General features: G+C 52.3%; 1 long non-coding RNA gene across 1 annotated transcript; it reads left to right on the forward strand.

Moving 5' to 3' along the window:
- Positions 1-186: 186 nt before the first annotated feature.
- LOC108589468 (uncharacterized) lies at positions 187-12,697 on the forward strand. Its single transcript, XR_001908704.4, has 3 exons — positions 187-263; positions 8,560-8,594; positions 11,417-12,697. It is a non-coding gene; the product is annotated as an uncharacterized LOC108589468 (long non-coding RNA).
- The last annotated feature ends 668 nt before the right edge of the window (positions 12,698-13,365 follow it).

The raw sequence follows: 13,365 nt of genomic DNA on the forward strand, positions 1-13,365 counted from the left end.
ACAGCTGTGAGCCACCTCTGACCAGTGAGGGCCGCCTCCAAGAAGCTGGCAAGAGAGAGGAACAAGAGGAGTTGTGGGCAGGAGTGAAAGACTGATGTAAATAAATTGATGTAATAAATACCACCGGTGGGTACAGGCGGTAACGTGTTTGGAAGAAGGAAGAGCTGGGCGTGGTGGCTCACGCCTGTAATCCCAGCACTTTGGGAGGCCGAGGAGGGAAGATCACTTGAGCTCGGGAGTTTGAGACCAGTTTGCGCAACACGGTGAGATCCCGTCTCTACTGAAAACATAAAAGCTTAGCTGGGCGTGGTGGCGCCACTACTTGGGAGCCAGCTACTTGGGAGGCTGAGGTGGGAGCTAAGTCACAGGGTGGGGCGTTGGGGGTGGGGTGGGAGTTGCAGTGAACCACTGCACTCTAACCTGAGTGATAGAGTGAACAAAAAAATGAATTGCAAGAGAGTTGTAGCAGGGCAAGCTGCACAGGAAACCTCCCAGACACCGGATTTAAAGACGGAAGTGGCTTTATTCTGCCAGGAGCATCAGCAGACTTGTGTCTCAAGAATCGAGCTTCCCGACTGAGACAACCAGAGCCCTTTTAAAGGCTGCACAATTCTAGAGACTACCTGTGAGAGGGTTGTGATAGATGGAAGTAGGCGAGGGGTACATGACCAGGTGGGGGCTTGAGCAAGATTGAGCGAGAACAATGGAGGGCGTTTCTCCCTGTTACGCCTGTGATCTATAGACAGGAGTGCCATTAAGTGTGGGGGGTTTAATCTTTAACATCCAGGTCTGGTCGGAGGCGCCAGCCAACCTTGCCACTGACCTCATGCCTGCTATGTTTCAACTTTTACTTCCTCCTCCTTTGAGACAAGAGACAGGAAAGAGGGGTCTCTTTCCTCAAGTGACCTGACCTCCCTGGCCTTGATCTACAGGGTGTGTGAGAAAATTGAAAACAGCTTCCCTTGACTCTCCTGGTTGCACTGTAGTCCCAGCTACTCAGGAGAAAGAGGCTGGAGGCTCCCTTGAGCCCAGGAGGCTGGGTAGAGCCCGTAGCGAGCTATGATTGCTTTACTGCACTCCAGCCTGGGTGACAGCAAGACCCTGTCTCCAACAACAACAGCAACCGCAAAACAGCATACCTTGAAGGCACTAGAAGAGGGGCACAGGGTCCTGGAGGGAAGGGAGTCAGCACGTAGGTGAAGGGACTGTACAGGGAAGAGGGGAGACGCCAGTACTTACGCTTGAGGAACCAACTGCACAGGGTGAGGGTTGGGGGGGTCATGAAAGAGTGGGGAACCTTGGGAAACAGAAAACTCAAGTCAGATCAGGAGTGGTGCCCTGACTTGGGGGAGCAAGGGTGCAGGTGATGGAAGCTGGGCACTGTGGGAAGCTTGGGCCTGTGGGCTGAAGGGTCTACCCTTTCCACCAACAGTTCCTCTCCAGCACCTGTTCTGAGCTGCGCCCTTAAAACTATTTGCTTTTTTTTTTTTTTTTAAACGGGGTTTCACCATGTTGGTCAGGCTGGTCTTGAACTCCGGACCTCAGGTGATCGGCCCACCTTGGCCTCCAAAGTGCTTGGATTACAGGCGTGTGCCACCACGCCTGGCCTGCTTTTTTTTTTTTTTGAGACGGAGTTTCACTCTTGTTGCCCAGGCTGGAGTGCAATGGCACAATGGGCTCACCACAACCTCTGCCTCCCGGGTTCAAGCAATTCTCCTGCCTCAGCCTCCTGAGTATCTGGGATTACAGGCATGTACCACCATGCCCAGCTAATTTTGTATTTTTTGTAGAGACGGGGTTTCTCCATGTTGGCCAGGCTGGTCTCGAACTCCCAACCTCAGGTGATCCGCCTGTCTCTGCCTCCCTACGTGCTGGAATTGCCTGGCCTGTAATTATTTTTATTTCTCCGGGCTACAAGAGAGGGAATCTTCTGCATTTCTATGGGGCAGCCCTCCCAGTTCACCCGGGAGAAAAGCAGGCAGGGGCCGAGCTAGGATTCCAACGGGGCGGGAAGCCCTGGCGGAGGTGGGTTGGCTGAAGCCAAGCACCCCAGGAATGCCCTCCCGGTCTCTCCTCCCGATTCCTTATCAGCTAGAAGCTCGAGTTTCTCCAGCCACAAGCGATCAAATGCTGCTTCAGGGCTTTAGGAAACCGGGTGTGTCTTCTGCGCTTTGTCAAAAAAAGAAAAGAAAAGAGCATTAGCAAATCCCCAGGCCAGGTAGCCGGCTGGCTGAGCGCGGTCCCGCCTTGAAACTCGGCGGCGGGGGGTGGGGAGCGGGAAAGGGACTCGGGTCGGGATGGGGGCCCTTGGCTCCAAAGGCAAAGCTGCGTGCGGCGCAGAGCTGGGAGCGGGAACTGCAGGGAGGCCACTCCGGAGGCGCCTCCTCTTTCTCGCTGGGAGAGGCGGCCGCTGCGCAGCGCCCGGCCTGCACCAACCCTCCGGGCCCCGTGGAAGGGAGGAGGCCTCAGGCCCCGAGGTGTCACCCTCGGGACCCCCGGCTTTGGCCTGCTTCTTCCCACAGAGAGAGAGGCAGTGCCGGGACCCGGCTGGGTGGCTTTGGGCAGATTACCTCCTGTCTCTGGGCCTCAGATTTTCTCATCTAAAAAGAGGGGCTAGACTCATTTCTCCAAGGTCCCTCCGGGTTGGAGCGGTTCCCTGCAATGCCCTTCCTTCTCTGGCTTTGGAACTCTTCCCTCCCCCATCGCCTTTGGGTGGATCCTGGGTTATCTGGGTGATGTTTTTCCAGTCTGCCTCCTGCAGTGAGAATGCTGCCCTGCCGCGGTGATTTACAGCAGGGCTCTGCACGCTTTTACTTTTTTGCTTTTCTTTATTTTCCCTCCTTCCTTCCTATTTACATCTAGAGTACACACTGGAATCACCCTTTTCCTGTAAAGGGTCAGGGAATAAATACTTTGGGCTTTGCAGGCCACGTGCCCTGTCACAGCTATTCAACTCCGTCATTGTAGCCAAGGCAGCCCTGGGTGAGACGTAAATGAATGGGCATGATGTGTTTCCATGAAGCTTTGTTTATAGCGGCTGACATTTGGATTCTCACGGGTCAAGAAATCGTATTTTGGGCCGGGCGCAGTGGCTCATGCCTATAATCCCAGCACTTTGGGAGGCCGAGGCGGGTGGATCACGAGGTCAAGAGATCGAGACCATCCCGGCCAACAAGGTGAAACCCCGTCTCCACTAAAAATACAAAAATTAGCTGGGCACAGTGGTGCACGCCGATAGTCCCAGCTACTCGGGAGGCTGAGGCAGGAGAATTATTTGAACCCAGGAGGCGGAGGTTTCGGTGAGCTGAGATAGTGCCATTGCACTCCAGTCTGGGTAACAACAGCGAAACTCCATCTCAAAAAAAAAAAAAGAAGAGAAATTGTATTTTATTTATTTGAGACAAAGTTTAGTTGTTGTTGCCCAGGCTGGAGTGCAATGGTGCAATCTCAGCTCACTGCAACCTCCGCCTCCCAGGTTCAAGTAATTGTCCTGCCTCAGCCTCCCAAGTAACTGGGATTACAGATGCCCACCACCACGTCCAGCTATTTTTTGTTTTTTTGAGACAGGGTCTCACTCTGTCACCCAGACTGGATTGCAGTGGCCACCGTGCCCGGGCTGTGTCTCAGTTTTATAGAAGAGAAAACTGAGGCATGAGATTAAGTGAGAAATGAAACCTAGACCTGCTTGACCCCAACATTGAGCTCTTTCCACTGAGAATAGCTTCTGAGTAACCAATTGTACAGACCCTAAGTCTAGGAGGCTTTGAGGACTCCTCCTTTCCCATAACCCATGTCCAGTATACTGGCAAGTTGTTTTGATTTATCCCTGAAAATATATCCTGAATCTATTTCAGGGCTAGAGGGAAACCATAGCATGGTTTGGAAGTTATTGTGGTCTTTTAAAAATGCAAATCAAGGCCGGGCACAGTGGTTCACACCTGTAATCCCAGAACTTTGGGAGTCTGAGGCAGGTGGATCACCTGAGGTCCAGAGTTTGAGACCAACCTGACCAACATGGAGAAACCCTGTCTCTACTAAAAACACAAAAATTAGCCGAGCGTGGTGGCGCATGCCTGTAATTCCAGCTACTTGGGAGGCTGAGGGAGGAGAACAGCTTGAACCCAGGAGTCAGAGGCAAATCAGATCATGCCCCATCTCTGCCTAGAACCTTGGAATATTTCCTAGTTTACCTGAAATAAAACCCCAAACCTGGCAGGGCATGATGGCTCATACCAGTAATCTCAGCACTTTGGGAGGCTGAGGCCGGTGAATCACCTGAGGCAGGAGTTTTCGACCAGCCTGGCCAACATAGTGAAACCCTATCTCTACTAAAAATACAAAAAATTGGCCAGGTGTGGTGGCGGGCATCTGTAATCCCAGCTACTTGGGAGGCTGAGGCAAGAAAATCACTGGAACCTGGGAGGTGATTGCAGTGAGCCGAGATTGCGCCATTGCACTCCAGCCTGGGCAACAAGAGTGAAACTCCATCTCAGAAAAAACAAAAACAAAACAAAGCAAAAACCCCACCCACAAGGCTCTGTGCTAACTAGCCCCTGCTCATCTCTCTACTGTTTTCCCCTCTCCCCTCATTCCTTTTGCTTCAGCTTCAATGGCATTCTTTCTGTTTCTCTTTTTCTCTTTTTTTTTTTTCTTTTTTGAGACAGAGTTTCGCTGTTGTTACCCAGACTGGAGTGCAATGGCACGATCTCGGCTCACCGCAACCTCTGCCTTCTGGGTTCAAATAATTCTCCTGCCTCAGCCTCCCGAGTAGCTGGGACTACAGGCGCGCACCACCATGCCCAGCTAATTTTTGTATTTTTAGTAGAGACGGGGTTTTACCTTATTGACCAGGATGGTCTCGATCTCTTGACCTCGTGATCCACCTGCCTCAGCCTCCCAAAATGCTGGGATTATAGGTGTGAACCACTGCGCCCGGCCTCTCTTTTTCTTTATTAAAAAATTTTTTTTAATTTGAGATGGGGTCTCACTATATTGCCGAGCCTGGTCTTCAACTCCTAGGCTCAAGCAGTTCCTCCTGCCTTGAACTCTCAAAGCACTTTCTATTTCTTTAACTTGCCAGGGAGCCAAGTCTCCTTTCTGTCACGTGACTCCTTGGACTTTCCTGCCAGTCTTCACAAGGGTAAAGGCCCCAGTGACGTCTCCTCAGTCAGCCTTCCCTGGCAGCCCCCACTAGTCCTCTTTTTCTTTTTCTTGTTCTTTTTTTTGAGGCAGAGTCATGCTCTGTAGCCCAGGCTGGAGTGCAGTGGCACGATCTTGGCTTATGGCAACCTCCGCCTCCCGGGTTCAAGTGATTCTCCTGCCTCATCCTCCTGAGTAGCTGGGATTACAGGCAGGTGCCATCATGCCTAGCTAATTTTTGTATTTTTAGTAGAGACAGGGTTTCACCATGTTGGTCATGCTGGTCTCGAACTCCTGACCTCATGATCCACCCGCCTCAGCCTCCCAAAGTGTTGGGATTACAGGCATGAGCCACCGTGCCCAGCCCCCCCCCCTTTTTTGAGATGAAATCTTGATCTGTTGCCCAGGCTGGAGTGCAGTGGCATGATCCTGGCTCACTGCAACCTCCTCCCAGGTTCAAGTGATTCTCCTCCTCATCCTCCTGAGTAGCTGGGATTATAGGTGCCTGCCACCATGCCTGGTTAATTTTTATATTTTTAGTAGAGGCGGGATTTAATCATGTTGGTCAGGCTGGTCTTTAACTCCAGACCTCATGATCCACCGGCTGGTCTTTAACTCCAGACCTCATGATCCACCTGCCTTGGCCTCCCAAAGTGCTGGGATTACAGGTGTGAGCCACTGCACCTGTCCTGGTCCTTGTTTTCTAAATTAAACTTTTTAGAGATAGGGTCTTGCTATGTTGCTGAGGCTAGTCTTGAACTCTTGGGTTCAAGCAATCCTCCTTCTTCATCCTTCCAAGTGGCTGAGATTACAGGCTCAAACCACCATGCCTGGCCTCACCAGTCTTTTATCCCTCACCCTGTTTTCTCCTGTTTCAGCAGTCATCCCTATCTGACATTTTTCTGCACACACTGTGTCTTCCTCGGTGCAAGATTAGCTCCATTCCTGCAGAAATCTTGCGTGTTTATTCTCCATTCAGTCCCCAGGCTTAGCCCATGTCTGGAACATAATAAGTGCTCAATATTTGTCTGATGAATTAAGGGCCCATTAGGCCTGGATCCCCTCTCTACTGGAGATCATGAACTTGCAAAAGAATCATCCAATACAGATTGGGCTCTACTATGCCTCTGGCACCGAGCCAGACAGCAGGGCAGCCTCAGAGACATAGGCTCAGTCCCAGCTGAGAAGCTCACTGGCCCACGGGGCAGAGATGATATGCATGCACAGTAAAGCCGGGCAAGGCGCATGTGCCCAGGTTCTACTGAAAAGCCGTCTGGGGTCAGAGGGTAGCTGAAGAGAATGCCAATGTGGCTCCTGTATCCTATAAGAAATCCCACGCTGGGCTTGGTTGCTCATGCCTGTAATTCCAGTGCTTTGGGAGGCTGAGGTGGGAGGATCACTTGAAGTCAGGAGCTTGAGACCAGCCTGAGCAACATAGTGAGACCCTGTCTCTACAAAAAATAAAAAATAAGCCAGGCATGGTGGCTCATACCTGGAATCCCAACTACTTGGGAAGCTGAGGCAGGAGGATTGCTTGAGCCTGGGAGGTTGAGGCTGCAGTGAGCCATGTTGCACCACTGTACTCCAGACTCGGCAATGGAGCAAGACCCTGTCTCAAAAAGAAAAAAAGAAAAAGGCTGGCTGCGGTGGCTCAAGCCTGTAATCCCAGCACTTTGGGAGGCAGAGGCGGGTGGATCATGAGGTCAAGAGATCGAGACCATCCTAGTCAACATGGTGAAACCCCGTCTCTACTAAAAATACAAAAAATTAGCTGGGCATGGTGGCATGTGCCTGTAGTCCCAGCTACTCAGGAGGCTGAGGCAGGAGAATTGCCTGAACCCAGGAGGTGGAGGTTGCAGTGAGCCGAGATCGCATCATTGCACTCCAGCCTGGGTAACAAGAGCGAAATTCTTGTCTCAAAAAAGAAAAGAAAAAGAAAAGGCCAGGTGCTGTGGCTCATGCCTGTAATCCCAGCCCTTTGGGAGGCTGAGGTAGCCAAACCACGAGGTCAGGAGATGGAGACCATCCTGGCTAACACAGTGAAACCCTGTCTCTACTGAAAAATACAAAAAATTATCTGGGCGTGGTGGCATGCACCTGTAGTCTCAGCTACTCGGGAGGCTGAGGCAGGAGAATTGCTTGAACCGGGGAGGTGTAGGCAGAGGTTGCAGTGAACTAAGATCGCACCACTGCACTCTAGCCTGGGCGATGACAAAGCAAGACTCTGTCACACACACACAAAAATAAATAAATAAAAGAAATCCCCATTCCTTTTCTTTGGCAGAGCTAGGCCTCTCACTAGGGACTCCCCCTGTGTGTGGGAACCCCCTCCACTGCACTCCAGCTCTCCCAGGCTTTTTATGCCTTCTTTCACTCCAGTTTTCACCTCTTTTCCTCCACGCCTTTCCTGACACCTGATGTCTCACCTTGATGGCAGTCCCTTTAGATCTCAGTCCTGATGCTGACCACTGCTCTGGCGGCCGGTTTCCCTGCCTGTACCTCCATGTTCCCCACTCCCTGCTCATCCCATCGGTCTATTTGTTCCTGGAAAGCAGGGCCTTGACTAGCACCCAGCGTGGTGCTCAGTACATAGCAGGAACTCAAGGGATATTTGTTGTCTGAATGAACAAGTACACAGAAAGAAAATTTCCTGGGAAGGCAGAATTTAATCTCCTTCCTGGCTAGGTACGGTAGCTCACGCCTGTAATCCCGGCACTTTCGGAGGCTGAGGCAGGCGGATCACTTCAGGTCAGGAGTTCAAGACCAGTCTGGCCAACATGGTGAAACCCTGTGTCTACTAAAAATGCAAATGTTAGCCGAGCTTGGTCGTGGGCCCCTGTAGTCCCAGCTACTTGGGAGGCTGAGGCAGGAGAATCGCTTGAACCTGGGAGGTGGAGGCTGCAGTGAGCTGAGATCAAGCCATTGCATTCCAGGCTGGGCAGCGGAGTGAGACTCTGTCTCAGGAAAAAAAAAAAAGGAACTTAATTTCCTTTCTGAGGCCAGCACAAGGGGTTGAGAACAAGAGCCCCTCCACTTGGTCCTAGTCCATTCTCAGTATATTCACTGCTGGCCTGGAAACCTCCTCATTCAGGGGTTCTACTGCCAATCCTCAAACTTCCCTCTCTCTCTTTTTTTGAGACAGGGACATGCTCTGTCCCCCAGGTTGAAGTACATTAGCACGATTACAGCTCACTGCAACCACAACTTCCCAGGCTTAAGCGATCTGCCCCATCTCAGCCTCCCAAGTAGCTGGGTCTACAGTCACGTGCCACCCTACCCGGATAATTTTTGGTAGAGACAGGGTTTTGCCATGTTACTGGTCTGGAACTCCTGAGCTTGCCTCAGCCTCCTAAAGTGCTGGGATTACAGGTGTGAACCAGCACAGCTGGCTAATTTTTCCTTTATTATTATTTTTCTTAGGTCCTTGAAGGTTTATACTGCAAGAAGTCCACAAGGTATAGAGCAACGAGGTTCCCTGTTTCTCTTCCCCAGAGGGAGCTGCTGCATGCTTTCCGTGTGCTGTCTTCCACTTTGCTGAATGTTCACTTCAGGGAGGCCTGCAGTCTGCAGCACACTTGGGACCCAAGGGCACCACTCCCTGTTGGAACAGAGGGGTCAGTTCTGGCATCAGTGGCGTCACTCTGTAGCTGGGTCCAGACGGAGGGGACATGGGCCAGGAGGATTTGTTCCAGGCTGGAAGATGCCCAAGCACAGGGCAGCTGGAGAAGCCCATGCAGAGAGAGCAGACAGTGCTCCCAGTCTTCTTTTACAGGGTCTCCACTGGTCCTCATGGTCAAACCACCAAGATGCCAGGTGGCTTGATGATGGCTGGGGGCAGCTCTGACACTCAGTGGGGAAGGGTCTCACTTCACGGTGAGGCCTGGAGAGGGACATCCCCTATCTGACTCACTCTGCCAGTTCTAGCCCAAACCTTTCCCAAGAGGATTGAGAGGGCGGTGAAAACCTCAACTACAGCCCCTCTGCCCAAGCATGAATCTGGGTTAACATTAGGTAAAGATGAGCAATAGGAGGCCTCAAACAGGAAACCTGATGGGGCTCTGGGGAGAGAGGCTCTAGGGTTGGGGAGGTTTTCCTGGGGGAATAGTGTATATAGGAGCCTCAGGTCTTGTGAGGTTTTTTGGAAGAGGGTTGGCAGCTTCATATCTGAGTCACTGCTAAGTTGCAAGGAGTGGGGAGTGTCAAGATATCTACTAGTCCAATTCAATTTTCCTTCTTTTTCTTTCTTTCTTTTAATATAAAGACGGGGTTTCACCATTCGGTCAGGCTGGTCTTGAACTCCTGACCTCCGGTGATCCTCCCACCTTGGCCTCCAAAGTTCTTGGATTACAGGCGTGTGCCACCACGCCTGGCCTCAATTTTCTATTTCCCATATCTTAGGACTGGGAAGGCTGATGTTGGCCACTCACAGCCACTCCCATCTGCTTTTCTGCTCCAGACCTTAATTTTTTTTTTTTCTTTGAGACGGAGTCTCTCTGTCACCAGGCTGGAGTGCAGTGGTGTGATCTTGGCTCACTGCAACCTCCACCTCCCAGATTCAAGCAATTCTCCTGCCTCAGCCTCCCTAGAAGCTGGGACTACAGGTGCGAGCCACCACGCCCAGCTATTTTTTTTTTGTATTTTTAGTAGAGATGGGTTTTCACCATGTTGGTCAGGATGGTCTCGATCTCTTGACCTTGTGATTGGCCTGCCTCGGCCTCCCAAAGTGCTAGGATTATAGGCGTGAGCCCTCGAGCCCGGCCCAGACCTTATTAAGCTATTGTGACACCTTGTCTGCTAAGCAATGCATGTCTGCAATGGGAGAAATCCCATTTGCCACCCTTCCCTAAAGCAGCTCTGCCTTACCTCAACAAGCCCCACAGAGAAGCCTGCGGGAGTGGCCTTCCCTAGAGTTTTGCAGTGCACAACCTGTGCAGCCCTCTGCAGGCATGCTGCCAGGCTAGACAGATGGCTTCGGAGACTCCTTAGAGAGGGTAGAGATGGGTGGGCCTAAGGGGTTTCATACCCCCCCACACTGCTTCACCCTAGGCACTTCTGCATTCTCTCTTTCACACATTGGATTTACATAAGACTTCACTTGAGACAATGTGTGCCATTGCTAATGACAGTGACACAGCCTGTGAAAACCCCTTCAGTAGAGAGAGTCCAGTTAAACCACAGGCTTACAGTCTGAATCCCAGCTCTGCCTCTGACTGCCTGCGTGATCTTGGGTGAATAATACTGTGTACCTCACAGTATGCCTGAGAAGACCAATCAAGATAGTGCAGGGACAGTGTGGCTGCTGTAGTGATAGTGGGACCACAGGAAGAGGACAGTCCCTTCCAGCTCTGCTGGCAGACCCTGCGGGGGCTCTCAGCGGCAGCACTGTCGGCGCCAATCGTTCTTTGTCATGGGGGCTTTCCTGTGCATGCCTGGTCTCCACCCACTCCCTGCCAGCCCCGCCCCCTCCTCAGTTATGGCAGCCAGCAATGTTTCCAGACATTGCCAAATGTCCCAGGAAGACAAAGTCGCCTCCAGTTGAGAACCATGAGTCTGGAGAGAAATGCTGCAGGAAGCGAGAGGGTGAGGCATTGGGAGCTGGAAGGAATGTGGAAAGCAGGGATGTCACCCTCCCCTTGCTCCGGAAACTCCTCAGTCAGCTCCTCGGCTCTGTCCCTGGAGACCGCTTGTCTCTGCTGGAGGCTTCCTCCTGATAAGGCTGCTTCGTGTGCGCGCGCGCGCGCGCGCGTGTGTGTGTGTGTGTGTGTGTGTATGTGTGTGTGTGTGTGAGAGAGAGAGAGTGAGAGAGAGAGGAGCAGGAGGTGGGGGAAGGAGCTGGAGAGAGAAGGGAGAGGGAGAGAAGAAGGGGGAAGAGAGGATGGGGAGAGAGATTGCAGAAGATGGAAGGAGAGAGCTAGAAGGCTGAAAATACCTCTGGCCCCAGGTCCCTAGTTTTTGCACAGACCCAAGATAAAGCCCTGGTGACCTGGGGACCTCTGGCAGCATAGTCTGGGGTCCTTCGCCCCCTCCTCTTAGTGGCCTGAGGGGCACGGTTTGGGCCATTTAGGAAGGGGATAAAGGGGGAAGAGGGAGGCACCCAGCCTTTGCTCTCCCTGTCCCCTCCAGACAATATCCCAGCAGGTTTGCCTTTTGTGCCTCTAAAATCCACCAGGGTCAGATTCCTGCCCTCCCCATCAGCCGCCACCTCTTTGTTTCTGCGGTTACTACCTCCCTAGTCTCCCTGCTTCCATGCTCCCTCTTCCTATCATGTATTTTCCAGGAAGCAGATGAAATGACATGAAAACTGCAAATTGGATCATGCCATCCCCATGCCTAAAGCCCTGTAATGGTCCCCTCAGCCCTCAAAATCAAAGCCAGATTCCTAGCCACAGGCTTCAAGTGTTCATGGTCCCCAGTGCAAGGTTCTTTGAACTGGCTGGTCACTGGCCATGGCCACCCCAGTGACCAACACGCACACCTCTGGATGGCCTCTGGACTTGGAAAATCTGAAGAAACTGGAAGACCATGAAAAGAGGAAGAATGATCAAACCCTGCAGGGCATAATTAACTTGAGACAGTCTTCTATTGGTCCTCATTCCCACCTCAATTGATAAGGCAGTTGGACTCTAACCGACCTTGATCAACCTAGTGACTCCAGACCCTATGACCCCTCCCAGCTTGCAAAAACTGCCTTGAACTGTAACTTCTGTAACTTTCCACTGCCCACCCCAAACCTATAAAACCAACGCCTGTCCCACCACCCTGCACTGACTCTGTTTTCCGACTCAGCCCACCTGCACCCAGGTGAATAAACAGCCATGTTGCTCACACAAAGCCTGTTAAGGGGGTCTCTTCATTCAGAGCACATGTTTAACACCCAGGCCCCCTTTTTCACTCACCACCAAGCTCCTACCACACAGTCCTTCATTCTGTTCCTTCAATGTGCTAAGATTGCCTGCATCATCCCCCTAGCTTTTTACCAACTGTGCAATTTACCTAAAATTCCTCTGCCTGCTCTTCTCAGCCCCGTGTCCTAAGCATTAAGGTGTCCACAAAGATTCCTTTCTCAGGCACGCCTTCCCTGCCCACCCCATCTGAAAATGACCTCCTCAAATACTGGCCCATCACCCTGCTGTTCTTTGCAGTGCTTTTGACCCCACACATTATCTTAATTCCTGGAGGGCAGGGACCTCACCTGTCTCTTCTGTTTTTCCAGGGCCCATGTGCCTGGCACACAGTGAGGGGTCAATAAAATGGATTGAAAAGACAAATGAAAGAATGATGAGATGGTCTCCGGCCCCTCCCAGCGTGCTGGCTCTGTGTCTCCTTGCAGACCTTGCACCTCTGGCTCCAGGGAGCTCACAGGCCGGTCCAGCCCAGAGGCAAGGAAGACAGTGCTGATGATGGTGGTGGTGGTGGCGCTGCAGGTGCTGACCCAGGTAGCCCCGTGAAGCTGGAAAGAAGTCATTTGAGACAAATGAAAGGATGTCCCAGGTCACAGTGGGGAACACTTTGTGGGGAACTTGTTCACCTTTCTCTGTGATGCTAATAACTTAAGACTTGTCATGGCTTCAAAGCCCTTTTCCTCCTTTCGGCTGTCTCTCTGTGACTGTCTTTGTGAGAGTCTCATTGCTGCTGTTACTAAGCTGATGAACGCTTAGGGTAGTGGCAGGTTCACCCACCCCTAGAGGTGATGGCGGTGGGAGGAGGGCAGCACCTGGTCCCCTGGGCTCAGCCTCTCCTGCGCCACCCCGGGCCGGGCCAAGTCGGCCACCAGAGGGCGCTCCAGGTCGCGGCATCTTCCCGGCTCCTTGGCAGCCTGGGGCCGACAGGTGGGGCTCGGCAGTCTCCTGCTGAGGCCTCCCTCTTCCCCTCTCTCTTGCCGTTCCTGTCTCACTCTCTCCCTACCTGGCATCTCCCCCTGCTATCTTCATCCTTCGCCCCTCTCCTTGGTCTCCATCAGCAAACCCGCATTAAAGCCTGTCCTGTGGGGAGCCCCAGTGTCGGCGGGGGAAAGACACAGACCTGTCCCAGTGGCATCTCCGCCCATCAGGGAGCTCACATCCTAACCTGAATCCTGACATCAGTCTGGAGCAACGAAACCTCCTGAAAGGACTGCTGAGGAGAGACAGGCCATCCTACAAGAAGTGGGGCAGGGCCAGGCGCTGTGGGAGGTGGGCGGATCACAAGGTCAGGAGTTCAAGACCAGCCTGACCAACATGGTGAAAC

Source organism: Callithrix jacchus, chromosome 2, assembly GCF_049354715.1.
Source record: "Callithrix jacchus isolate 240 chromosome 2, calJac240_pri, whole genome shotgun sequence".
Classification (NCBI taxonomy): Eukaryota; Metazoa; Chordata; class Mammalia; order Primates; family Cebidae; genus Callithrix; species Callithrix jacchus.